This window comes from Oncorhynchus clarkii, chromosome 10, assembly GCF_045791955.1.
Source record: "Oncorhynchus clarkii lewisi isolate Uvic-CL-2024 chromosome 10, UVic_Ocla_1.0, whole genome shotgun sequence".
Taxonomy (NCBI): domain Eukaryota; kingdom Metazoa; phylum Chordata; class Actinopteri; order Salmoniformes; family Salmonidae; genus Oncorhynchus; species Oncorhynchus clarkii.
The window spans coordinates 39,525,582-39,542,394 of record NC_092156.1 but is presented as its reverse complement, the minus strand read 5'-3'; the positions used below and the strand labels follow the sequence as shown (position 1 = coordinate 39,542,394).

Here is a 16,813-nt window from a genome sequence, read left to right as displayed (position 1 = left end):
AGTGGAATCTTTAACAAAGAAAATCTCACATTCTCTTCCCTCAGACAGTAATTGCCTTTATAAAAGTAAAAGTGTTGGTTGAGGATCCGTGGCTTTGACATACCCTTATGTGAAAAGCAAGAATTCCCTTCAAAAGCTCCGGCAGGCAACTGCCTTAGAGTGGAAAGGATAACAGTTCATTGAGTTGAAACACCTGCCCTCCCCTTTCATCCAGACACCCTCCATCTGCCCTTTGGCGTCATTAAGTGGAACCAAAACTTTTATTTTCATTTATTATGGCTTCTATCCGTGTTCCAGCTTATCGAGCCGCCGTCCTTCAGACAGGCTTTGAACAAACTGTTGCTCAATGGCTCCAATAACCTCATCAGACACAACCTTTAGCTGGAGCGGAACCCAGGCAGAGGCACGGAGCACCACCATTAGCATGACAGCTGTACAGGGTGTTAGAGTAATGTAGCTACTGTGATAGAGATGGACTAACCCTAAACAGACATGAACCCAGGAAGAGGGAGTCAAAAGTGAAACCTCTAGGAATCCTAAGAGATGACTGGTGTACCTCCTGACAGCAAAGCAAAGCATGTCTCACGTTCTGACCATCGTTCGTGTGTGTTTTCCTTGTTTTAGTGTTGGTCAGGACGTGAGCTGGGTGGGCATTCTATGTTGGATGTCTTGTTTGTCTATTTCTATGTCTGGCCTGATATGGTTCTCAATCAGAGGCAGGTGTTAGTCATTGTCTCTGATTGGGAACCATATTTAGGTAGCCTGGGTTTCACTGTGTGTTTGTGGGTGATTGTCCTTAGTGTCCGTATTCTGTGTTTATGTGCACGAGTATTAGGCTGTTTCGGTTTTCGTTACGTTTATTGTTTTGTAGTGTTTGTGTTTAGATTCGTGTTGCTTCAGTTTAATAAACATGGATCGCAATCTACACGCCGCATTTTGGTCCGACTCTACTTCACAACAAGAGAACCGTTACAGCATGCAAATGAATGGGCTATGGGTAGCTCATCGTGGAAGTTTGCTGTCAGAAAACAGAAAGGGCGTTTGATCAATAAAATATACTTTTAATACTTTTATGCTTTGCTGACCTTTATTATTTGTCTGAAGTACTGAATAATGAGAACTGACAGAAAGCATCAGCTGTGCATTTTCCATTTTATAACAGGGTTGGGGTCAATTCCCTTTCAAATGCAGTCAATTCATAATTGAAAACCAATGAAAACCCATGAAACCAATTGGAATTTCAGTGTACTTCCTGAATTGACTGGAATTTAAATGGAATTCACCCCAACCCTGTTATAAAATGGAAAATGCCCAGGTGTCGCTTTCTGTCAGTATCAAATAGCTCAATAAATTCCAATTAATCTAATATATATTTTAAGTATGTACGGCCTGGTTCTGTGTACAGTGATAACTTTGATCTATCATAAATGTAACCCATATGCCATATGATTAGGGTTGCCATAAATCCTGGTTGGAGGTTTCCTGATATCTCTCTTATTCCCTGCTGATTCCTGGATCCGCACACCGGGATTTCTGGAAAACCAGGGAATTTATTGCAACCCTACATATGAGTATGTAAATTACAGTACATAAGACACTCCAGTAAGCTTCTTCTGCTGGGTTCACCTCTGGGGTCTGTGTCTTATTCTCTGTGATGAAAGCATGTACTGTACATTCTAATGACACATACAGTAAGTAGTATGTGCACGCACGCACACAAAGCGAGGAATGGGGAGAAGAGAGGATGGAGAGTACTGTGTGAATACAGATGGAGCATCGCCCTCTCATCTGACAGAAAGACCTCCTCTAGCTCCCTGACTAATTTCACTGTCTCCTCTCTCTCCTCCCTTTCTCCCTCTCCTCCACTGATCTCAATGGCTATGACCATTCAATCAGGACAGATGAAAAGCAACGGCAAGAACCAATCCCTTCTAAGAATAAATCTACTCCTCAAGCCAACCATTGACCTTATGGTGTTTGAAACACTCCAAGATGAAGGTTAGTGTAGCTGACTGCAGGTTCTATGGGTTTAGAGACAATTTAACATTTTAATAATTTAGCAGACACTCTTATGCAGTGCATACATACGCAAACTTTTTTTCCTTCTCACTGGTCCCCTGTGGGAATTGAACCCACGTCTGTGGCGTTGCAAACACCATGCTCTACCAACTGAGCCACACGGGACCAGACTACTAGTTCAATCGTTGACTTGTCACAGAGAGCGTCAAGAGTAGAATCCTTTTCCAATTCCCAGGGAACTGATGACAGGCATCAATCTGCCTGTGTAATCAGCCCAGGGCCTAAGGCAGAGCAGGACAGCCAGGGGGAGCCAACAGAGTGATGGGGAATAAAGTACTGTCATTAGCTTCAATGGCTCCCGCTCCCTCCCGCTTCACTGAGGGAAGAGTTATCCAGATCAAATTTAAATCTCATCCACCAAAATGAGGGCAATATGAACGCTACAAGCACTCTCCCTATACTCTTTACGCCTGTCGTAAGTGTGGCCAATGAAGCAGATAAGGAGAGGGGAGAAAGTAGGATAAGAGGTGGCGAGAGAGAGAAGGAGAGAGACAGCTTGGGATTGTTGCTATTCCCACAACATTAACTGTACATTTGCCATAAACATTATTCTTAGAAAAAAGTGACACGAAGGAGGTGACAATCACACTAAGGACAGAAATAAACTGAAAGTAAACTGGATTTGTTTATTTTGTCCCATTGAACATGTCAGCCACACTCTGTAATAATCTAGGTAAATAGAAAAAACGAGAAAGTCCAATCTCTCGCCGTGTGTGTGTATGTGTGTGTGTGTGTGCGTGCGTGCGTGTGTGTGTGTATGCGTGTGTGTGTATGTGTGTGTGTGCATGTCAGCAACAGAGCCAGCCTGGGCTGCTCTGGCTGTGGGATAAATGGCCTTGTCTGGAGGGCAGCTCTTTGCCGGAGGCCCCCAGATGGGCTACTGGAGCAGATCAGATATGCTTCATGTGTCGCACTTCCCGCACATCTCTCATCAGCACTCTGACATCAGGGCCTGAATCACACCATCCAACTACCTCCCTCTATTGCCCTAGCTCACCATATCCCCCCCTCACTCACAGCACCCCCTCTCTCCTGGTTTGCTTATCTCTCCATCTCCCAGCTGGATCAGATGTAGCACAGTGTAGCGCCAGCTGCCCAGTAGAGTTCTCTTACAGTAGACAGACAGACAGACAGCCCACTGGGCACAGACGTCAGTTCAACATCTAGTTTTGATTTCATTTGGTTGAGATGTCATCTAGCGTGAATTCAAAGTGTAATCAACAAGACATTTTACCACGTCATTTCGGTTAAAAGTTGGGTGAAAAAAATACAATGCCCTTACGTTGATGACTTTTTTGCAAAATCAAGTAGTTTTCCACGTTGACTCAATCGATTTTTGGGGTTGAAATGACATGGAAGCAACGTTGCCCAGTGAGAGGAGAGGACAGAGACTGCCTCATAAAGCTCATTACACTCACTGTGACCAGGCCTGTCTGGTTGGGCTGTTCACGCATATACAGCAATACCAGGCCAGCCATGCCCAGCTTTTCAAATCAGATCAAATCAAATGTTATTTGTCACATGAGCCGAATACAACAGGTGTAGACCTTACCGTGAAATGCTTACTTACAAGCCCTTAACCAACAATGCAGTTTTAAGAAGAAGAACAAATAAAATAAATATAACAAATAATTAAGGAGCGACAATAAAATAACAGTAGCGAGGCTACATACAGATGTTTCCGGTACATAGTCAATGTGCAGGGGCACCGGTTAGTCAAGGTAATTGAGGTAATATGTACATGTAGGTAGAGGTAAAGTGACTATGCACAGATAATAAACAGAGAGTAGCAGCGTAAAAATGATTAACTTTCCACACTGAGAGAATAGTCCATCCCTCCAGCCCGGCCCACCCATTCCAGTCTGCTACCTGCAGGACATGGAGGTGTGTGTTTGGCAGCGAATCTTCATAGGGGATCTGGCAGAGTTGGCAGACAGAGAGGAACAGACAGACAGCATGAGGCCTCTCAATTAGCAGTCAACATGGCCAGTCCTCAGCCAATACCTCCCCTTGTGTACAATCCTCATCCTTCTGAAAGACTGAAGAGGAATTCACCACTTTCTGTTTCTGTGGTGCATCATGGATTAATAGTTCACCACAGAACACCGGGAGGTCTGTTTGAGTGTGAAGTATAGCATGGAGGATTAGACACGGGGACAGAGCAGAATTTGGTGGAAAACTGGATTTTGAGACTTTTTTCCTTGTCTGCTGGTCTGAAGTCAGATCCCAGTCCACCGGGGGGAGTGAGAGAGCAAAGCTGCAGACGCATGTCATCATGCTGAGGCATTTTAATAGGCTGGGTGCATGTAACACTGAAATTGCTTTCACGCAGTTTGGCAGGAGAATGTCAGAGAGCAACACCAGGCGAGGGCCTGTGAGTACACAAGTCTGAAAACATAAACGGCGTAAACAAAAACATTAGGTGCCTATTGGGAGCCGGGGAAACCCAATATTAGAGTTGACACTGATGGATGCACAGGTCTAGATAAAACAGCTGAGCTCCACCGGGAAGTAGAATACCATAGGGATAACTCTGTGGCAGGTGTCTGGCCTATCACAAGGCATTCCATGTGTTTCTGGTTAATGTACATAGTGTTTAATGGGAGCTTGGGCCAATTAGGGGGTGACCAGAGCTGAATACCATAGTGCTATGGAGTAGTTCATTTACTGCCAGAGAAGAAGTTGCCGTTGATGAAAATGAAATAGCAACTGACCACAATTGTGTGCGTGTTTACGTGTATGTGTAATGTGTGTGTGTGTGTCTGTCTGTCTGTCTGTCTGTCTGTCTGTCTGTCTGTCTGTCTGTCTGTCTGTCTGTCTGTCTGTCTGTCTGTCTGTCTGTCTGTCTGTGGATGTGTACAGTATAGCATGACTCCCTTTGCTGGTGACAATGCTACAGTTAGCATCCAGAGCTTGGGTCTTGGGCACAAATTGGGTCCTGACAGAGTCCAGTTTAATGAAGAAATATGGAGGCCTGTGGGAAGAGAGAGTGGCTGGCAGATTTATGAGAGATCAAGAGCCCATCCTTCCCTCCCACTGCCTCCTGTCCACGGCCAATAGATTGCCTTCTGCTGCTACTCACTATAGCTCAAATAAATGTTTTCCCTGCCCGCTGAAAATTCATACTATTCCAATATTTACGTGTCAGGCAGGATCTTGTTATGAGTCTGGAATGATTCCTGTGTATCCAACTGTATTTCCACTGTCATTGTCGTGTTTAGTAGCGGTTTGGCCCTGACAGAAATGTAGTTACCTGCCAATTAAGTATTGTTCAAAGGCAAGTTTCAGATTTCTCTGATCATCATCAGAATAGAACTCTTCTCTCAATGCTTGGATATCAAATATTTTCTCCTGTCATAACAAACTGTCACATGAACCCAGAGAAAGCAGATATCAATCTCTCAAAGTGAAAGCAATGAGAAAATAAATTAAACTACCACATAGCCACTATATAAATGAATGGTGTATTCTGACGATAGCACTGCATTTCATAAGTCAGAGTGAGACCAGCTTATTAAATTATGTTGGAATTGCTGTGTCTGTAGAAGTGCAGCTTATGTACATTTACAAACAGCTGTCTTCAGTAAATGTAATAATCCAAATAATAGGATTGAAGTGCTTTATCCTCGGCCTTTCCATGCCGAGACAGCACTGCAGGAGTTCTGCTCTAGACCGCTCTATTCCTAGTCTACCCAATACCATGTAGTGTAGTAGAACAAAGACGGGCGTACACTACTCTATTTTTAGAGGTTACGCTTTTAAGATTTGTCTACTCGGTAGCGTGTGGCCATCACGACGCCTGTTTAGTATGAGCAGGTCAGAGACGCAATCTGAGGGCTCTTGATCCCGGCTCTCGATCCCGTCTTTGAGCCATCCCAGACGTCCCGGTATTTTCAAACAGTTCATTTTATCGGCACAAAATCTGCAATGCTCTTGTAGTGCGAGATGTGTAACGACAATGTTCGGGTAACAGTGATCAGCATTAGCCAATCAGAGCATGTGAGGTAACCTAGCTAGCGTAGCCCAAAAAAAGGAAAACAAAATGGCTTCCAAGAGAAGAGCTGGCAGACAAATCAGTACACAAACAACAAGTGCGACCAGCTGTTGTTCACTGTCAAGCTTAATCTTTGTTTGGCACTGTCTGTCTCGTCTTGTGACAAACAAAGTCATGTTCCGTTTTTGTTTTCGCGAGATAGAGTGGTTTCAAGAATCCTCACGACCAAGTGAAGAGTCTTGTAGCGTGTGACCCTCGTCTGTGCCACATTGTTTAGTGTGCGCACCAATACATTGGCAAGACAAAAGCATTTTTAAACATAAGACGCTCATCAACGTTAGGATTTTGAAAGTCGTGTAGTGTAGGCCTGGAATAAGTAAGAGCTTACACATATAGAATGCATGTAGAACCCCAGTCGCCCAGTGCAAAAACATCTGCTGGTTCTGATGGTGGAATGTGCACTATTGATGTTGTTGTGCACTATCTGTGAATATGGTAGGTACTGTATCTTTGTGTTGGACTTCTACTAGCTGCAAGAAGCAGAGAGCTGCCTGATGGTGTGAGAGGTACTTAATATAAAATTACTAAGGGCTGTATATTACATGTACTGCAAGCTAGAGAAAATCAACAAACCAATTGATTTGAAGCACCTGCAGATGGTAAGAACAGAGTCTGGATAATGAACAGACTCTCAGAAAGAAAGTGTTCTGTACCCTAAACAAGCTTTGGCTGTGAAGATCCATTTAGACAGTCACCCAGACTCCTACCACTGCACTAACTACATCTGTTAGCATCACAGACATACAACAATACCGTGTTATTTTCTATTGGCTTCTGTGTAATGAAAAGAATCATGTTAGCTTATTAGGATTTTTCACTATAGAACTGTAACAAAATTGGATTTCAAGCCTGGCTAGCTTGGGAAGATCTGGAGAAGGAGAAGTGGAGCAAGAGGGAGAGAGTCAGAGGGAGAACAAGTAAATGAAAAATAAAGTGAAGATTCAAGTGGTTCAGCATGGAAGGTTTTGAAACAAGAGAAGTAAAGGTTTTAGTGGAATGCTGTTCATTCTGCTGATATTGCTGACATACTGTCAGGGGCAAATTGGACATCTGGCATTTCGGGCAAATACCAGATGGTCTGGTCAATTTTTTTGCCTAGTGGGCCTGTTTAACTTGTTGTTTTTTTGCTCAAAATGAAAATGATCTGGCTAATAATGGGGGCCTCAAGGAATAAAATGGGCCGTTGTGGGGATCTCATGGGCCAGAAATGGGCCAGTGTGTTAGAAATCTGCCCCTGCATACTGTAGTTATTAATGGCAACTATAACAAATTATAAATTATACATTATATGCAGAGGCAGATACAGATACAGAATCCAGTAGAATGCCTGAGGAGACCATCAGCAGTGTGCTGTTGCCGACTGACCCATCACACAGAGGGTTTGCTACTTGTGTGGGCGACTTTAAACAAACACGAGATTCATCCAATCAGGTTAATCAAATGTCTCTGCAGACAATAATGTAAAGGGTAATAGAGCAAATAGAAAGCTTAGGTAAAGAGTTTGTTTGCTGTCGGGTACTAACGTTGGGTTACGATTAAATCATGGTATAAATTCCACATTGACACCAAGGACAACACTTTATCTAGCTTTTCAATGCATGCCAGTCATTGATATGAGCAATGCCTGCCACACAATATAGCTATAGCTGGCATTGTGATTGAAAGGTCAAATGGAGACAGGTAGATGAGTGTCTCCAACAGAGATTCAAGAGCAAGAAAACTGCATTAGTTAAACTTTGCAAAACTATCTGTTTCACTCTGGCCTAGACTGAAATCTGTCTTCAAAATTGCATGCCGATCATCAGCGGGGCTTATAGATTTTCCCTGAACAGTATTTCAATTTTCCAAACAAATACAATTTCAGGGCCAATCTATCCTTGTTGTAAAGCACAGAGGCAATCCCACCATTGACATTTTGTGTGGGTCTTTTTCAGAAAATTTGCTGGAAGTAATCTGAATGGTAAGACACAATGATTGATTGAATACAATGTCGGTGATAAAATGGGTCTTTATCTCTGTAGAATCAGAGACATTTTCAACTCTTCTGCGTTTAGAGAGCATACAGCTTTAACACTGTACAAAACAGATTTTACACACACACACACACACACACACACACACACACACACACACACACACACACACACACACACACACACACACACACACACACACACACACACACATATACTAATGACAGCTACGAAAGATTAGGCGGCATTCATCCAAGTCTGACCACTAGAGCCGCTGGGGTCTAAACCTGCATTGGTTATTTTACAATCAATATGTATGAAGGCCTCTGGGGGGATAATGTAGAGGTTACTAGAAGGACATTTCCTTGTGTCCACCCCAGACTGACTGAGGCAGGAAACTATCCCCTGAATGTTTTACACACACACACACACACACACACACACACACACACACACACACACACACACACACACACACACACACACACACACACAGAAAAATAAGCAAATCAACAAAGCGAGGCAGCAGGCGAGTGTCGGGCAGGGAAGCGGCGAGGCAGGCTGGCTGCATCCAGTAAATTATATGTGGTTTGGTCTCTCGCCACACAGCAGGGAGCAGAGATCACTTCCTGAGAAATAATAAAGATGATCTGCTGCCCTTTTTCCTGCTTCACGATAGAAATGTCAAGACATCTAGAGGAATGTTATTGCAAGGTCAAGTACTACACACACACACACAACACACAGAGCTCTGTTGAAAGGGCAAGCCTCTCTCTTTTTATTTACCAACCCTCAGATCTCCACCGTTCTGTTCGGTTCCCCTCCTGTTCCGTCCTGCCAAACTGCACTGAGACTCTGGGGAGCTCTTCAAAACCCTTTAAACTCAGCAGGTATACTCATGAAAGACCAGCTCTGACCCACCCTCACCCCATATCATCATGTAGCTAATAAACATGCAGGGGAAATTACATTCAACACCTGAACCTGTTTGTTTGTGTTTGTAATCCTAATTGAGACCACACAGACACGCTCCAGTCACAACAGCCACCTTCCTGTAATGTCTCCCCGCTGGGATCTGACATCACTGTAGGATAAACAAACGGTGTTATACAATCAGTTACAGCACTCTGATTAGCCTTGATGTATAATTACAGTGCTTCAGATGCCATAACACACCACAACATTCAGGAGCGCAGTTCACACTCAATTTCCCCACAACAGCCAGTCATTTTATAATGAGACTTGCCAGGTGCAATTGGTTTCAATACACCTGCAATCCTCCATATTATGCTCTCCTTTACCTTAGTGTGGCCCACCAAAGACATACTGTACAGTATCTTAGGCAATCATAACCTTGCACAGTGTAAGTAAGAGCAGAGCAGTGGAGGCTGCTGAGGGGAGGACGGCTCATAATAATGTCTGGAACGGAGAGAATGGAATGGCCGGTTAATACCTTTCCACTAATGATAGCCGTTACCACGTGCCAATCTTCCCCAATTAAGGTGCCACCAACCACCTGTGGAGGGAGCATAGATAACGGTACTGCACATTGTGCACCTTGTGCTTTGTATATGTGTAGAACTAGGATACCAACCAATAATCTCACTACATCCCACATGTGCCCACCCACTCAAAAAGTAAGCTCTATGTGCCATTTAAAGTTACTCTAAACAGACTGACATGATTACCTTATTGTCCTCTGCTGTCAGCACTAACCATCTGTGCTTACAGAGGTGAATTCAGCTGATGAAACTTCCTCTCTCTCTCTATATATATATATATATATATATACAGTGCCTTGCGAAAGTATTCGGCCCCCTTGAACTTTGCGACCTTTTGCCACATTTCAGGCTTCAAACATAAAGATATAAAACTGTATTTTTTTGTGAAGAATCAACAACAAGTGGGGCACAATCATGAAGTGGAACGACATTTATTGGATATTTCAAACTTTTTTAACAAATCAAAAACTGAAAAATTGGGCGTGCAAAATTATTCAGCCCCCTTAAGTTAATACTTTGTAGCGCCACCTTTTGCTGCGATTACAGCTGTAAGTCGCTTGGGGTATGTCTCTATCAGTTTTGCACATCGAGAGACTGACATTTTTTCCCATTCCTCCTTGCAAAACAGCTCGAGCTCAGTGAGGTTGGATGCAGAGCATTTGTGAACAGCAGTTTTCAGTTCTTTCCACAGATTCTCGATTGAATTCAGGTCTGGACTTTGACTTGGCCATTCTAACACCTGGATATGTTTATTTTGAACCATTCCATTGTAGATGTTGCTTTATGTTTTGGATCATTGTCTTGTTGGAAGACAAATCTCCGTCCCAGTCTCAGGTCTTTTGCAGACTCCATCAGGTTTTCTTCCAGAATGGTCCTGTATTTGGCTCCATCCATCTTCCCATCAATTTTAACCATCTTCCCTGTCCCTGCTGAAGAAAAGCAGGCCCAAACCATGATGCTGCCACCACCATGTTTGACAGTGGGAATGGAGTGTTCATGGTGATGAGCTGTGTTGCTTTTACGCCAAACATAACGTTTTGCATTGTTGCCAAAATGTTCAATTTTGGTTTCATCTGACCAGAGCACCTTCTTCCACATGTTTGGTGTGTCTCCCAGGTGGCTTGTGGCAAACTTTAAACGACACTTTTTATGGATATCTTTAAGAAATGGCTTTCTTCTTGCCACTCTTCCATAAAGGCCAGATTTGTGCAATATACGACTGATTGTTGTCCTATGGACAGAGTCTCCCACCTCAGCTGTAGATCTCTGCAGTTCATCCAGAGTGATCATGGGCCTCTTGGCTGCATCTCTGATCAGTCTTCTCCTTGTATGAGCTGAAAGTTTAGAGGGACGGCCAGATCTTGGTAGATTTGCAGTGGTCTGATACTCCTTCCATTTCAATATTATCGCTTGCACAGTGCTCCTTGGGATGTTTAAAGCTTGGGAAATCTTTTTGTATCCAAATCCGGCTTTAAACTTCTTCACAACAGTATCTCGGACCTGCCTGGTGTGTTCCTTGTTCTTCATGATGCTCTCTGCGCTTTTAACGGACCTCTGAGACTATCACAGTGCAGGTGCATTTATACGGAGACTTGATTACACACAGGTGGATTGTATTTATCATCATTAGTCATTTAGGTCAACATTGGATCATTCAGAGATCCTCACTGAACTTCTGGAGAGAGTTTGCTGCACTGAAAGTAAAGGGTCTGAATAATTTTGCACGCCCAATTTTTCAGTTTTTGAATTGTTAAAAAAGTTTGAAATGTCCAATAAATGTCGTTCCACTTCATGATTGTGTCCCACTTCTTGTTGATTCTTCACAAAAAAATACAGTTTTATATCTTAATGTTTGAAGCCTGAAATGTGGCAAAAGGTCGCAAAGTTCAAGGGGGACGAATACTTTCGCAAGGCACTGTATATATATATATTTAAATCTTTCTTCTCTCTGTGTTTCATAGTTTTCCTTCAATTCGTAAGAGGCTGAATGTATCTCACTGTCACGTTCTTTCAAAATCGAACCCAGAAGCAGACCAGGACAAGGAGAGTAGGAAGAAGGTGAGTATTTATTTACAAGTGAATGTGAATGGGTAGATATATCCAGGTGGCGTAGCGGGTAGCGGTGGTGAGTTGATGGGAGTAAATAGGTGGATCCAATGGGGTAGCGGAATCCTCCGACGACCAGGCGGGAATGGGGTAAATGATCCGGGTGAGTAACTGAAGACAGAACAAACGGAGGTAAGTTTAAGGCAAGCAATACGTAAAAAACAACAAAACAAATTCTATCCAACTTGAGGCTGATACTATGGCACAACATACTGTTCATGGCTAACGATCCGGCAGGGAATGGATGTCAGGTCAGAGCTTTTGAAGGGGAGAGGTGATGATCAGGACAGGTGTGCAGATTACTGATGGGATACAGGTACGGGTGAACATCGATCTCCCAACAAGCTAATTCGCCCGGCAACCAGACAGGATGCGTTCCAGGACACCGGAAACACACTCCAGGACAGAAACACAGGCAAACACAGACTCAGGAAGCGGGATTCGTGACACTCACAGGAGAAAGCGTCCGAGTGAAACAGCACCCCTCTGTCTCGAAGTGTAGGCCATCTATCTGATGCTGTCTCGTCCAAACGAGTATGACATTGTTGCCGCCTGTAGCATTGAAAGCAAGGGAAGCCAGAGAGCATTTGGCCTCCCTTGATAAAAAAAGCATTAAGCAGTGTTGAGGTAAACTTGAGCGAGCTCAACTGTGAATGGTCCACCAAAAAAAGTGTCAAGGGAAGCCAGCTTGAATTTTGGCGTCACTCCTATCAAATCCCATTGAGGGCATACGTCATTGACAGAAACACTTGAATTGTTGCATCTCGTTGTGCTGTTGTCCTCCAATAGCTATCTAGCTAAAATTGTCCCTTTCCTAAATTAGAAATGGATGGGGAAAGGGATCTGGACTTGTGGTTTTACATAATTCTCTGTGCTGGCAAATTATAATAACGGCGATTCTGATCCAACCATTACATTCTTGTGCCCCTGGCCTGATCGGATTGAAGTTCAATATGTAGCTAGATGTAGAATGCTAATGTTAACTAGCTAACACTGCCCATAAATGGAAGTTAGGTTAGTGAGCAAGCATTTTAGCCAGGTAGCCTAGGACAGCAAAAATTAAGCGCGCACTGTATGACAGAGTGATAGATAGTTTTGTCAACATGGAAGAGAGGAGGATGGCATTGGCATTTCTCTACAGGTAGGGTCAATATGTTTTTCTACTTGCACGAACGTGCACACACACGCACACACACATACACGCTATACACACACTGAAATCCGAACCATGGACAGCCACATCATATTTAGTTTACATTGATTGGACTAAATTGTTTTTTGGTATCTTTTAGTTGTCACTGTATTAGACTAAGCAGATGAGATTTGATGATGTTGAAATGTCGAAGTTGAATGGCGCTGGAATAGTGGAGGCAGCTTTGTAACTCTGTGGTTCTAAATCAATAGTTGTTTAGTGGCGGAAACATTAACTTGCTTGACCATGCTGTAGGTAATGTAACTGTCTGTTACTGTACATGCAATATGCTTTGTGGACTTCACTGGACAGAGGTTGCTATCCGGTTATGTGATAAAACAAAGGTGTGGTTGAATTTATTCTGCCACAATGTCTTCTTATTGTTTCAGCCTTTTAGCCTATATGTGTATCACGGTCGCAAGGCATATGAATTAACAGGATATTATAGAGCAAACAACGCAATTATCACAACACATAGGCTTCCCCAGTGATTATACCCACACACCGCTACTGTGCAGGGATCTCATTGAGAGACACTTTAATAGAAAACACATCAGCTACACCCTCTAGCAGGTTTCACAAACAAAGAACCCCAAAACCCCAAGACTTTTCTCCCTTCTGTTTTCCAAAGTGATTTGGACTGATAGCGGCACCATCAAAGGCAAGAGCAAGCTGCATAATTCATGGAATTTTCTTAAAGGACAATTGGCTGGGGGAAGTGACAACTTATTAAAGGGAAATAAAGCACCACAATGAACGAAAGAGCAGCAAAAGGAAATTAAAGACAGCATTCCAACAGAGTTGGTTAAATATATGGTGACTAGTGTGCTGAGATAAGGCTGGGCTTTACCTAGCAAGGACTTATAGATGACCTCGAGCCAGTAGGTTTGGCGACGAATATGAAGCGAGGGCCAGCCAACGAGCGCACACAGGTCGCAGTGCTGCGTAGTTGTCCGAATGGTGGATGTAGCAGGTGTATGCAGTCAGGCTCGGGAGAGCAGAGAATTGGGAGCAACGTAACTTTACTCAGAATAATGAATGGTGCAAGATAAAACAATACACTTGCCCAAACACAAACACACAAACATCAACTTTTACGCACTGGCAAGAAACAGCACCTGTCGAAATAACCAGTCACCAACACACCGAACATGACAAATAAAACAATCCTGCACCATGGGGGAAACAGAGGGTTAAATACATTAACAATAATAGGGGAATAGGTGTGTAGAAACAAAGACAAAACAAATGGAAAATTAAAAGTGGATTGGCGATGGCTAGTAGACCGGCGACGCCGACCGCCGAGTGCCGCCCGAACAAGGAGAGGAACCGACTTCGGCTGAAGTCATGACAGTAGTATATGGGACTTTGGTGTTTTACGAGGGCATGTTTGGCAGCATGAATGAAGGATGCTTTGTTGCGAAATAGGAAGCCGATTCTAGATTTAATTTTGGATTGGAGATGTTTGACAGTCTAACCAGACACATAGCTATTTGTAGTTGTCCACATATTCTAAGTCAGAACCGTCCAGAGTATTGATGCTAGGCGGGTGGGCAGGTGCGGGCAGAGATCGGTTGAAGAGCATGCATTTAGTTTTACTTGCATTTAAGAGCAGTTGGAGGCCACGGAAGGAGTGTTGTATGGCATTGAAGCTCGTCTGGAGGTTAGTTAACACAGTGTCCAAAGAAGGGCCAGATGTATACAGAATGGCGTCGTCTGCGTAGAGGTGGATCAGAGAATCACCAGCCGCAAGAGCAACATCATTGATGTGTACAGAGAGAAGAGTCGGCCCGAGAATTGAACCCTGTGGCATCCCCATAGAGACTGCCAGAGCTCCGGACAACAGGCCCTCCGATTTGACACACTGAACTCTATCTGAGAAGTAGTTGGTGAACCAGGCGAGGCAGTCATTTGAGAAACCAAGGCTGTTGAGTCTGCCAATAAGTGTCCAATGACTGACAGAGTCGAAAGCCTTGGCCAGGTCGATGAATACGGCTGCACAGTATTGTCTTTTATCAATGGTGGTTATGATATCGTTTAGGACCTTGAGCGTGGCTGAGGTGCACCCATGACCAGCTCGGAAACCAGATTTTATAGCGGAGAAGGTACGGTTGGATTCGAAATGGTCGGGTATCTGTTTGTTAACTTGGCTTTTGAAGACCTTAGAAAGGCAGGGAAGGATAGATATAAGCCTGTAACAGTTTGGGTCTAGAGTGTCTCCCCCTTTGAAGAGGGGGGTGACCGCGGCAGCTTTCCAATCTTTGGGGATCTCAGATGATACGAAAGAGACGTTGAACTGGTTAGTAATAGGGGTTGCAACAATTGCGGAGGATCATTTTAGAAAGAGAGGGTCCAGATTGTCTAACCCAGCTGATTTGTAGGGGTCCAGATTTTGCAGCTCTTTCAGAACATCAGCTATCTGGATTTGGGTGAAGGAGAAAAGGGGGAGGCTTTGGCAAGTCTTTTTAACTTTACTGATTTATTATACAATGTTTCCTCGTCGCTTCCTGTGAATGATTAAGAGCTGTCCATCAGAGCCCACTGGGCACACACTGGTTGAATCAAAGTTGTTCCAACTTAATTTGTTAATGTATTGTAACGTGGAATCAACATGGAAAATACATTGGATTTGAAAAAAGTCAGCATCTGTTTTCATCTGATTGCAGCCAGCATTGTAAACGTTGAAATTACGGTAAAACTTCAACTTAATACATTGACTTCACCTGCCTGACAGGTTGTTACATCAATCTAATTTCAACATAATCAACAGAACCATGTACAGTATACTTTGAAAGTTGAGTTGAAAATTCCACATAGAAAAAAAATAATCTTTTTCATCCAAAAAAAATCATTTTCATCCAATATTCAATTTGAAGTACTGATGATTATCTTAACATTAGCACTTCTTTATCCAAAAGTAAATCCAATTTGCATGTGCAACATTTCCATATGCACCGCTATCGCTTATATTAGCTAATAGCCTCAGGCTTCAGTACCCAATGGGGAAAAAACGATAGCTTAACATTACAATCCTATCCCAGAAGTATCGTAAAAAATTTAGAGAATAAAATACACTATGGGGTAAGAGGTGAAAATGGTGTGAAATGAAACACAAAGAGCACAACATGGCGTGAAACAGACTGACAGGCGAGAGCCGGGAGGAAATTGCAGTGGCATGTATTGTTAAATGTCAGGCTTGTTCTTCACCCTCCCTTCAATATTATTTTGTTTAATGTGTAAATCTTTTTCCACTACCAGAGAGGCTAGTTTAAATACCATCTTTGTTTGTTGGTTTAAGGCACAAGAGAATTCATTATGCAATTTACATAATTTTGGAAGTGTTGTACAATGTCCTGACCTTTCCTACAGTACCTAGCAAGTCCAATGACATTGGCAAAGGATGTCAATATAAGGCATGTTGCATGATTTGAACTGACTCAATGTCATTTGTGTGTGAGTATAGCACTGAGACAGAATACACAGGTGTATAGTAGCCTCCGTATGACAGGCATGGCTCCCACCCTGAGGGGAGGAGAGAATGGTGTTAGCCTGAGGGAGGGTTAAAGTTCTAAAGCTGGGCCTGTTCTATCGGTTTTAAAGGGAGCCTGTGGGTGAAACGATGAGGACTCACTACCCTGGGGCGGTTACTGCAGCCCCCAGATAGACGGAGGCAGACAGCACAGAGCCAGAGAGCACCAGACTACATCTTATAGGGGAGGCAGACGTCATCTGTGTGTGAGTTCTGCCTGGGAGCAGAGCTTACTGCAAGGTCACTCATCCACTTGATAGGGGCCAGTCACATAACCTCACTAGCACACCTGAGAGATCTGTTACGAATGGCGCTGCATTGGATAGCAGCTGTTTTACGGGCTCCCGACCAACTTTTGATGTACTTTTGATGTACATG

The 16,813-nt window shown here is 43.4% G+C and overlaps 1 protein-coding gene and 1 non-coding gene across 5 annotated transcripts in view; both read right to left on the bottom strand.

The window, feature by feature from the left end:
- LOC139418451 (seizure protein 6 homolog) overlaps positions 1 to 16,813 on the bottom strand; it is a 200,997-nt gene that overhangs the window by 124,231 nt on the left and 59,953 nt on the right. The gene's annotated exons all lie outside the window — the stretch shown is intronic.
- On the bottom strand, positions 2,111 to 2,186 carry trnaa-ugc (transfer RNA alanine (anticodon UGC)). Its single transcript has one exon. It is a non-coding gene; the product is annotated as a tRNA-Ala (tRNA).